This window comes from Ascaphus truei, chromosome 1 (genome assembly GCF_040206685.1).
Source record: "Ascaphus truei isolate aAscTru1 chromosome 1, aAscTru1.hap1, whole genome shotgun sequence".
NCBI lineage: Eukaryota > Metazoa > Chordata > Amphibia > Anura > Ascaphidae > Ascaphus > Ascaphus truei.
The window spans coordinates 146,042,816-146,054,834 of record NC_134483.1 but is presented as its reverse complement, the minus strand read 5'-3'; the positions used below and the strand labels follow the sequence as shown (position 1 = coordinate 146,054,834).

Here is a 12,019-nt window from a genome sequence, read left to right as displayed (position 1 = left end):
TATCGCAACTGGACTAACACGGCCATTTCTACTTCATAAATCATTACAAAATGTTGAAATCTAATAATTTCTTATCAACACTCAAGTCTTTAAATGATCTACAATTATGTTACAATATAAGCTTGTGGCCCTTCTACTTCTACATGTTTTCTGATCTGACCCCTTTGGAGCACTAGTTGAAGAGCCCTGGCCTAAAAGTTTAATTTGTGTTGTGTGAGTAGAATTACTTCCCCAAACCTAACCCTCTCTGCAATGTGAAGCCCCCTTGGCACTGAAGGAGTTAACTGCAGAGGTGTGAGGCCATTTGGGATCTGTGCCTATTGTTTTCCATCACCATAGGGCGCGCAGTCCCAACACTCCCCAGCAGGGGGAGCTGGTGGTAACGCAAGCTTGGCTGATGCTGGGATGTGTGAATGAAACACCCAGTGGGGATTACATGCGCCTCTCTCTTCTTGGGGCTGATCATTCATCCCCTGCTGGAGTTATCCGCTGAGATCACAGGGCTGCTTTAACCTTACAACAACAACAACAACACTTCTTGGATACAAGGAGAGAGGAAGACACAGGAGAAGCGTGAGATCCTGGGACAGGAGGTAATGCAGATGCATGGTATGTGCCATGCCTGGTGTTCACATTGCAGTTGCTCAGCAAAGTTAATTGTTGCATTGGAGGCTGTTTGATGTATCAGTGTTTTAGTGTTAGGGGCGCAGCCCTGGCTGAGCAGAGCAGGAACGGTGCAAAAGTGCAACTCCTCTCACTTAACAATCTGTCCTTTTTGCTTTCCTGTTGCTGGGACGTGTGGAGAGGGGCTGAGTATTTGCTCTGCTCTGTGTTGCAATCAGACTTTGGATTGCATTTTATTTTTCACTTCATGCGATGTTGTAACTGCTTCCTCCCTAACCCCTGGCACTTATCCTTCATGCAACTGCTCTACTGTTGGTGCTGCTTTTACTGCTGCAGGAGGAGAGAAAAGCACAACCTTTTATTCTGTTCTCTTTGGATTATTTTCGTTTGAGGAAGATAATCCATATCTCGTAGGTGCTACTAATCAGGGAATGTGTGTGTATATATATATCTCCAGAGTTAGAATAATAACTTCATATCACCTTTTCTCCCATTGGGCCTCAAAGTGCTTCATAATTACAGTATAGTGCACAGTAAACAGTACATAAGAATTTTTACAGACACAGTCCCTACCCAGATGAGCTTACGATCTATGTCCAAGTAAATATTATTATTATTATTATTGAAGTATTTAAACTTTATACTTATTACTTTATATGTTTTGTCAGTTGGATGTGGCATTGGGCACCCCCTGTCTTTGTGTGTATCCCCTGCTTTAAACTCAGTCTCACTGTTTTCTGTGTCTTTACTCGCTGAGCCACTCCTGTGTGAAATCCCAAAACATCCACACGTGGAATAGAAGGTTCATCTTCTATAAAAACACGCATGTGAGATCCAGATTCATGACATCTGGAGGGTGGGGAGAGATTACCTTAGTATTTATCTCATTTGCATTGGAAGGGCCCAGGTGCTGATCTTGAACTTTTCCACTGTTGGAGGTTGCAAAAACAAGTGGTAAATAACAGTTTGATGTGTAATCCCATTCTGTGCTGCAGGGACTACTGAGCATTGCAGGCAGCGCTGATGATTAACCCATTCAGTAGTGGAGCAATGAACAGAGGACTGTGCTAGCCGCTTAAGCCAGGGGTGCACAAACTCCCCGCGCACCCCTTAGTGATGCGTCAAATGACGCTGCGAGGTCATGTGACGTCACGTGACCCGCGGCGTCAAGTGACGTCTCTGGTAACCGGCGTCGTTTGATGCCGCGTTGCCATGGAGACGCGTGGACAAGAAGCCGGTAAGTAAATTTACAAGGGCCTCGCGCTCTTAGCGCGTGGCCTCTGTAACCGCTGCGCGGCCTGCGCCTCCCCCCCAATAAAGCTTGGGGGGCGCGCCCCCGGTTTGCGCACCGCTAGCTTAAGCTATCAAAAGAGTGATATTGGGAGGGAAAAAAAGGGAAAACATCTTAACAGTGAAAGTTTTCTTGAAACAAATGTAATCATGCCTACAGCTAACATTTCTCTGTTTTGGTTTCTGTGGAAATGAAGGATTTTCTTTTTCATCGTGGTCTTTGAAAGGGTTTATTTGATAAATCCTGAAAGCTGCGATCAAACGGGAAAAACTCCCATTGACTTGAATAAATAAAGCATCTAAATGTGGGAGGGTTTAGCAATCTGGATTTAATCATTACTAAAGAAACGGTTTTACCTATTTGTCTCCTGTAAACAAATATAATCACTTGTGAGCACATTCTGTGTCACCTTTTGCCTGAAATCCATTTTTACATGGAACCCATATACGCACATGCTCTGCTGTTCACACAGCTTTTAAGCACAACATGGGATTAGATGCAAAGCCAGTCAAACCACTCACAGACATGTTTCAACCTTAATGGGCATTTGCTTACATGGGTTCCATGTAAAAATGGATTTCAGGCAAAATGTGACACATTGCTTGGTGCAATGGAAGCACTGTATGCTAGGTGATAATGGTTGAAAGGCAGGGTTGCAGAACTGTCTAAGGCTAAGTCCCCGGTAGCGCTGAGCGGGCAGCGCTTGCGGCGGGGAATTGCATATATAGATATATGTAAGTCCCCGCTCGTGCACACACGCTAAGCCGCTATCAGCGCGTAGGTAAACAAACAATCTATACTTACCCATGTGCTGAACTACCCCCTCCCCCCCTCGCACACAAGCCGGACACCCGGCGCTCATGCTTGGAGCGCTCTCCAAGCATGAGTGCGCTCAGCGCCAGCGGGGACTTAGCTTAAGGCTTTGCCCATAGTGCCGCCGACGGCGACACGATGGGTGACGTCACTCGTCGCCACCAGCGAAAGTCACGTGACGGCCCTTGAAAAATCAAAATTTGGCGTGTTTTCGCGATGGCGACGTTGCTCCGTCGCTTGTCGCCATCACGTGCACTATAAGCGCACGCGACGGCGGCAATGCTTTTGTTTTTGGGCGAATTCGTGTCGCCGTCGCCGGCACTATAAGCACGGCCTAAGACATGTGAATGTGCTCACAAGTGATATTCTTTATTGGCTATATGCTAACGGTGAAGGTTTTCGCCTTAGGATACCTGCCTGGGCACTTCTGTACCGAGTGTCACCGTCGGATCAAAGGATCAGTCAGATCCCACGCCGCGGGGCCACCGACATCAATCCCCTCACTCCTTAGGATACTGATCGGCCTCGTGGGTGAGCTCCAGCTGGAGTGTCTCACCTAAATGTCTATGTGGCCTGTGGCCTGGTCCCAGACCGCAGGGCACCTCGTGGCCGTCCGATAACCGGTGCAACAGTACTACTATGAAGCTAAGGGGAAGAGTCCCAATCTGGGGGCCTTCCCTGCAATACTCCGCTGGAGTGACTCGGGGCCTAAGTGGGCAAGCGTAGGCCTAGTCCAGGGAAGCACTGCTCCCTGGCCACTACCTCCTCCGTCAGGACTTCCTTCGCGCGCTCCCTGCAGCGGAGGATATCCTGTCTCTCCTTCCCCGCAGTCTCTCATTGGTTGGCTTGCCCCATGTCATTCCTTCCCCCAGAGGATCCTGGGACTTGTAGTCCCGCGGCTGCATGTGCGGAGCTATACAAGATGGCCCCAACATTATCTGACTGCGCATGCGCACCTGACCGAGATGGCTGCCCCCTGCACTCCCGATACAGATACAGTACGGAGGTAAGAAAGGGGCGCTGATATATATATATTATTTGCATGCCATGCCAAGCAAAACCAACAATTTACCTGTGAGGATTGACAGTCGTATCTCCAAAAAACAATAGATATTGTTTGTAAAAACTCTCAAACATTTGTTTACAATGAAAAAGTATTTCAAGTCTAAAAAATAGGATAAACTGCAACATTAAAGGGTCAGGGTTCAGTCATTCATCTCTTCTCTTTCTATACTCTAATTTTTCAACATGATTGGTAATTATATTAGATCATTTTATTGTCTCTTACTTTATTAAGCGGAAGCCATTAAAAGAAAGGAAACAAACAAACAAATATATATATACCATCAAGGTTGAAACATGTCTGTGAGTGGATTTACTGGCTTTGCATCTCATCCAAACCTCTGTCTAAAAGCTGTGTTTAAAACAGTATGCATTGGCTTGAGGTCCAAAGCCAGGGTGTGCAGCGCACAGCAATAAGGAGGAGCAGGTCTTGCAGAAAAAATAGTCCTTTATTTAATTCATGGTGTGGGACAACAGCAAACCTTCAACGCGTTTCGTTCAAGGAACTTCTTGATAAAGTTCCTTGAACGAAACGCGTTGAAGGTTTGCTGTTGTCCCACACCATGAATTAAATAAAGGACTATTTTTTCTGCAAGACCTGCTCCTCCTTATTGCTGTGCGCTGCACACCCTGGCTTTGGATCTACACCCTAATACAGCTGCACGCTCTGGAGGGGAGACTGGAGAAGAAAGAAGATTCAGTGAGTACTAAACCTGGGGCTACCTAATGAGGAAAGAGAGGGCTGTCTTTGGCAACCCACTCCTACCTTCAGGGTACCTTATGCCCAATTAAAGGGACAGTGCCATTGTAAAATATAATTATCACCCAGTTTACTCCCCTCCTTTCACATAGTCCCAGCACTGTTGAGCACCATCACAAATACGCTATTGCATTGGCTTGAGGATTTGCTTGTGTAATACGAGCTTGAGACAAAAGGTGGCACTGTGTGCTCATTTGCATGTCATTTCCCAGAATCCCTTGCTGCAGTGGAAACGCTGTGTGCTGGGCGATAATGGGGAGAGACAGGGTTGCAGACCTGTCTAAGACATGCAAACGATCATACAGTAATATTTACAGTTGCTATATATATATATATATATATATATATATATATATATATATAATCTATCTCTCTTGTATATTAAACACATGTACGCCCCCAATGTAGGACATGACTTAAGGTCGCAGTGAAGGGTAACCATGCTCCCTAGTATCTTGCCATCAGGGTACGCCCCAACAATGGTGGAACAGGGAAGGGCTCAGGGATCTTTGTCTCTCCCTGGCAATGGCCTCAGGGAAAGTCTCCCCCCTTCTCCGCACAGTCTGTGTGCTTGGTGAGGCTTACCCCTGGCCCCTGTCTGTAGCTGCCGTCTGTGGATAGGTGCCCAAGGATCCCTGGAAACATCCCATCAGGGGCCCTGGACCCTTTTTGCGCCAATGTCGCTGCTGCATCCGCTGCTGTGTTGCTGCTGTTTTTAAAGTCCCTTTTTACTTGCTGCATTTCTGCAGTCCTGAAAGCCTGTCCTGATCTCAGCAGCGCCTCCAAATGTAACACATGTACCCCCCTCCCTCCTCCGGGAGATACACTTCTAGTTACAATCTTTGTGTGGTGCTGAGGCATACCTGTTGGTTCAGAAGATCTGAGGGGATCTGCGATGTAGTGGAGATCAGGACAGGCTTGTTATGTCATCTGGTTGGGTGTCAGCACCTCCAGCTTCTGAGAACTCGGTAGTTCAAGAGGCAGTCTCCATCTGAAGCACTCTCTCATACACCTCCTCACTGACTCAGTCCAGGCAGGTATATGATAGAACAGGGACTTTATTGCACACTGCATAGATGTTACCACAGCGATTACAGGGTCTCAGAATATTCCAGACTTCTGAATGATGCATGCTCTTTTTGAGTCTGGAGCCGTAGATCTTACAGACCAGTCAGCCTTGAGGCCTCACTGGCCTCTCACACTCCCAGGAGGGGAGATGAGGGAACTCACGCCCACTCCTTGTAAAGGGTGAACACAGACTAACTTTTGGCCCTTCTCTTCAGAGAGGAACCAGAAGAGGCGGGCTCAAGGTCTGTACCTATACCAGATAGGGTGTTACCAGGCCATGGGTCACCACCACCCTCTGTCACTCAAAAGGGAGCAGGAGGGGGGTCAAAAGCCCACAGATTTAACCTGTTAAAGCCTGCAGCTAGCAGGGACTTGCGTAACAGGGGGAAAGACAGGTAGAAAGAGACATACCCTGTTACATATCAATTATCAATGATTTGCATTTTCGATCATTATCAAATCCTTCTTTGTGAAATCTTCCTGTAGTGTTTTGACTTTCCGGATTAAAAAAAAAAAAAAATTATAATTAAAACATTTGTAGGACCTCCTAAATGTAACCATTTTTTATTTAAGGGACCCTGTAACTATATTGTGAAATGTTGTGGGACCCCAACCCTCTCTAATAGTGCATCTGAGATCAGATGCATTGTAAGGAACCCGAACCCTCTCTAATAGCGTGTCTGAGATTAGATGCATTGTTATAAACCTCTACTCTCTCCAATAGCGTGTCTGAGATTAGGTGCATTGTAAGGAACCCCAACCCTCTCTAATAGTGCGTCTGAGATCAGGTGCATTGAAAATTCTTCTGTATTTGGTACAATTTTCAAATAACCTGAAAATTGCAGGGAATTCTTTAGGGATGTCTCGGGAAACCAAATATTCGTAGGAACCCCTGCTGAAAAAAACTGGTCTAGTGGTTGGTAATCTTACTCTAGTGTACCTACATGAGACTGAGCTGTCAACTTCATTTCAGTGGTTTTGTTGCTAGTTTAACACTTTTGGCAAAGTGGCTTCAAAGTTTTAAGTTTCAATGTTGAAATATGTTGGGAGTTTTAAACATTGAAACCTTTTTATGAATACTGCTATGTTGGAATTACTATTATTTGTTTGAGGACCTCGCTTTGTCTACAGGATGACCGCGGATGCAGGGGAAACCGGGTTCTCAGTTCGCATCCACCGCACAATATAGAAGTCTAGAGATAAGCAGTATGCAATACTTTTATGTAGCTGGTTTGTATAGAAATGTTGCTACACCTCAAAAAACTGTCATCAATTAATACAATTTCTTTGCAAAATGTGGCGATTGCCATATTTTCCCCTCTATTGCCCTGAGAAATCTCGATGGAATGTGGATTCTTTAATAAAATCAATAACATCTACACTTGAGCACAAATTACACAATGTGAAAATCAATATTTCTACATTGTCTACTGTCAAAAATTGGGCTGCGATTATAGGCGCGTGGCGTGAACAATATGCAACAGCTATATCAGGCCAGCCATAGCGCTGCAGAATTTTGAGCTGACAAAACAGTTTTTTCGCCACGTCACGGCCGCCTGCCCATCGCCTCCCTTTAGAGCAGGCCTGCACAACATGCGGCCCGCCCGGCCTCTCTGTGCGGCCCGCGATGAGATTTAAAAAAAAAAAAAATGGTGGCGATTCCCCGCGGTCCCGGGGGTGATGTGAGGTGCATTGAGGTGAGGTGCATTGAGGTGAGTGAGGTGCAGGGGGGTGAGGTGCAGGGGAGGTGAGGTGCAGGAAGGGTGATGTGAGGTGCAGGGGTGATTGGAGGTGCAGGGGGGGGTGATTGGAGGTGCAGGGGGGGTGATTGGAGGTGCAGGGGGTGATTGGAGGTGATTGGAGGTGTGGGGGGGTGATTGGAGGTGCAGGGGGGGTCACTGGAGGTGAAGGGGGGGTCACTGGAGGTGCAGGGGGGGTCACTGGAGGTGCAGGGGGGGTCACTGGAGGTGCAGGGGGGGTCATTGGAGGTGCAGGGGGGGTCATTGGAGGTGCAGGAGGGGGTCATTGGAGGTGCAGGGGGGGGTCATTGGAGGTGCAAGGGGGGGTCATTGGAGGTGCAAGGGGGGAGAATGATGGGAGGTGCAAGGGGGGAGAATGATGTGAGGTGCAGGGGGGGAGAGTGATGTGAGGTGCAGGGGGGGAGAGTGATGTGAGGTGCAGGGGGGGGAGAGTGGTGTGAGGTGCAGGGGGGGAGAGTGATGTGAGGTGCAGGGGGGGAGAGTGATGTGAGGTGCAGGGGGGGAGAGTGATGTGAGGTGCAGGGGGGGAGAATGATGTGAAGTGCAGGGGGGGAGAATGATGTGAGGTGCAGGGGGGGAGAATGATGTGAGGTGCAGGGGGGGCGAGTGATGTGAGGTGCAGGGGGGAGAGTGATGTGAGGTGCAGGGGGGGAGAAGGATGTGAGGTGCAGGGGGGGTGGGATGTGTGTGTTGTGCAGGGGTGTATTGTGTGTTTGATGTGGAGAGGGAGTATTATGTGTGTGTGTGAGGGGGAGAGATGGGGGTAAGAGAGATAGATAGGGAGTATCGCAAAGGTTGATAGTGAGGGGTTCTGGGGAGATATGAGGATGATGATGAGAGGTGCTGGAGGAGAGATGATGACGATGATGATTTTACCCGTGCGGCCCAAATTTTTTTTCCTTGGAGCAGTTCAGCCCTTCTCACTTTACGAGTTGTGCAGGCCTGCTGTAGGGTGTACACATCGCTCGGGCGACAGGCGCACGCACTGTAATCAATGCCTTAAGCAGGTTATTATACAGTGATTTATTCATGTTCATATTTCACATGGTGTATTGCTATTATTGCACCAGCTTTAAAGGTGTAGTTCCGCCTACTAGTAATTTTTTTTTTACATATATGTTAAGCAGGGAGTCTCCGGAGCTGAACGGTGTTATTTTCAGCTCCTGGGCCCCCCTACTCCCCGAGATACTTAACTCCGAAGGTGTCCCCGGTTCAATTCCCTGCAGGGGAAACAAAATGGAGGTTTAAATCTCCCTCTGCACGCAGGCCAATGATGTGGCTCATTGGTTTGCATGCAGCATGAGAATTTAGAGCCAAAAATTAACTGGCACCACCTATGGAGGTAAGTATTTTGAGAACCAGAGAATCCCCAGAGCTGAAATTAACGTGGTTCAGCTTTGGATAGCCCCTGATTTATAACCGGGTTTAAAAAAAAAAAAAAAAAGTGACACTAGGAAGGAATGCTTCTTTAAGTTTTTTTATTTTTTAGCATATTTACACCAGGGAATCTTCGAAACATGAGCCTTTTTGTACAGGTTCCTGAAACACATTTGTTTAAACATGCTTGGAGAGAGCATGACACCTGCACATAGTTTCCTCAAAAATGTGGTTTAGATAAACTGGGGCTACAGCTTTACATTAACAATGGTTACAGTGGCTGAAGATGGCTACAGAGCATTTTTTGTTTGTAGGCTAAAAAGCATTTTAGACATTGGCATTTATCTGAGGAACACTGCATGGTCACAACACAAAGCACTTTGAGTCTGCTGGATGAGGTCAAAAGTGCACAGCATACATAACCTGAGTGACATGTAACGGAGTTCCACAGCCCTTTAACTTTCCTCACCAAGGTTAACCCAGGAAAATGTTATTGTACATGAATACTTCTTCCAATCTAATCACTATTGGATGGTTTAACAATGAAAGGTATAAGCCTGACAATTGTTTAAAGTCATTAGTAAATAATAGCAGAAGAAAAAAAACGGAGCACTATCACTGGAACAGGAGAAAAGGCAGTGCATATGCCTTAAAATTAAATTATTTAATGGTCATAGAAACAAACAAGGTGAGGTGTCTGCCTCACCAACGCGTTTCGTGCAAGAAACACTTTCTCAAGGTATACTTACCACAGTGTCGGGATTGTATTGATAGGTGTAGCCAGGTCTCTCTGGACTACTATTCCTTGCCTTACGTTCCACTGCAAGTCCCTATAGGTTGTGGGCTGTGGATATTTTTTCTTCTGCTGTTACTTATCCAATTTCTATACGCAAGCACACCCAGGACCGAAGAATCCTTGGAGCTGCGTCAGGTTTTAAGTCCTTTATTTGACGCATTATCTTTATTTATTCATTTACTGAAGATATAGTGGGAATTCATCTACACACTGCCTATTTTGGATTGAACTTTGTTATATCTTAAAATCTGTGCATGGTGAGGTTTTCCAGGCGAAAGTGTTTTCTACCATCATATCCTACGTCAAGATTATATTCATTAAGGGTCCTTTTTTGGAACTTGTTCTTATATTTCTTGTGTCCTCAAAGCTCTTAGCACCACTCAATTTTTTGTAGTAATAATAAATAGTCTGACAGCATGTTCTATTGTCTCCTCTATTGTAAATAGCAGCCTGCTCCAGCACAGAACATAAATAGTTGTTTATCTGTGTCACATCTGTTACTGATTCAATAGTAGTAGAGCAGTGGGCACTTGTAAATTGAAAAAAATAGTATCTTTATTGAGGTTACATATTCCTTTCAACTGGGACCGAAACGCATAGTAGGAATATGTGACCTCATTGTAAATGGAAGAAAAAAAAGTATATTGAGGTTACGTATTCCTCCTATGCGTTTCAGTCCCAGTTGGTAAAAATATCTAACCTTCAATAAAGATACAATGTTTTCCTTCAATTTACGATTGCCTGCTGCCTTTCTACTATTGACTTTATTCTAAAACGTGATCTACAGCAGGACTAGATCCCCAACAGAATATAGTACAGTACACCACTATTATCTGTTTCGGTACAGTGAGTCCTTGGAGTGCAAGCTCTTACAAATCTTTTTTCTCATATGTTTTACACACACTGTAGGAGATGGGTGCAGAGATATAACCAGGGAGACAAAGATTGGGGAAAAACATTAGCATGTTTTTAGCCCATAGCTTCAAAACAATACTGTGACGGTGATGAGGTAACCAGGTTCTCAATAAAGGTATTAAGCTCGTCTGGTTACCTCTGATCCATATTTGGTGTTTTAGAGTGTCAGCTCTTGAACCTGTTTATTGTATCTGCCATGTATGTAATTATGTGACAATAAAGAATTTTCAGTGTGTTATCTTTCCTGGTGTGCCAGCAAGCAGAGATTGCTAGGCTATGAGTTTCAAGGGGGATTTTACGGAGAAAGTCTTGGCAGAATGTGTCTAGGTAGCGGGGTTCCAGAGTTGCTAGATACCCCAAAAATGTACCCGGGAATCTGGTCGGATTCTCGGATACATTGAGACACATTACTTCGGCAAAATCTCACCTTGAAAATGCTTGCGCGACTCACTGCTAGGTTTCCCTGCTTCAGCACAGACCAGAAAGGTAAATGTGGCATAGGGATGTGTGGTATCCCTGAAACGGTAACGGGGTCCCTAGTATAAGAGGGGATGCCCAATTAATTCCCTGATCACCAAGAACCTGGTATAGGGGTTCTGGGGGTACTCCAACCATAGATAAGGTTGCAAGGGTTTTTAAAAGTCTACGTCTGGTTTTCAGTGTTTAGGGATAAGGCTGGTGATAATGAACCTGCACGCTTTTTCATTCTATTCCCCATAACCAAAGGACTTAGAAAAAATATGAAAGTACATTTTATTAAAGTGTATAAAAGTACATATGCTAGTGCACGGTATATGAGCTGGGGACTTCCAGGTCCGCGGTTCCGAGAGATCATGTGTCTACCAAGCTTGGTGCCATCAAGTCTACTCGGGTCCCAGACATGAAAGCCTCAGAGGTTGCCAACGTGTTAAAGCCATTTGGGCAGCAGAGTTAGCCTCAAGAACTCACGTCAGGGATGAATGGAAGTCATCCGACCACCATTTGCCCAGCCCAGACTTTGAGGAACCTAACTCCGTGGGTGGCTTTTGACTGACAAGTGGCAGAGGTGCCAGGTTGGTGCATGCCCTTGTCAGATTCTGAATCCGAGCTCACCCGGCTTAGACTAGCAGCGCTCTGATAGGCTGGTAGGATTCTTCCCATGCTCGGATTGGCTGGAGTATTTCATGAATGAACTCTGAAATACTATAAGAAACCCTCAACCAATCCGGACGAGATTCTCACAGATTCTAAGCGCCAAAACAGCAGCGGCAAATTTGAAATCACCAAAAGATGCTCTTGGAGAAATTGTAGCGAGACGGCTTCAGAAATTTCAAAGCGAGAAATTTTCTAAGTCCCACGTTTCAGGGGCCAAGTTCTGAGAATAGAACGTAGCGGTCGCGGCTGGGATTACAAGCCGAAAAAAGTACCAGGACGTTTGGTGCTATCTCCCTGTCATGGGATTTCGGCATCTCCAGGGCGGAAACAGCGGTGGTGTCAGGAATTTCATGCCGATTTGAGTTCCAGGACATTTCGAGACAAGTTCCGGTCAACCTAAGACTATATTTTATGTGCCA

General features: G+C 45.9%; 1 protein-coding gene across 2 annotated transcripts in view; it reads left to right on the top strand.

Annotated features, from left to right (window-relative positions):
• Positions 1–393: 393 nt before the first annotated feature.
• Positions 394–12,019, top strand: part of MOB3B (MOB kinase activator 3B) — a 160,587-nt gene continuing 148,961 nt past the window's right edge. The window contains exon 1 of one of the 2 annotated variants that reach the window (XM_075595642.1): positions 394–593. The gene's annotated coding sequence lies outside the window, so the exon portion shown is untranslated. Of the gene's footprint in view, positions 610–12,019 lie in introns of both variants that reach the window. The other variant, XM_075595652.1, reaches the window with a different exon arrangement.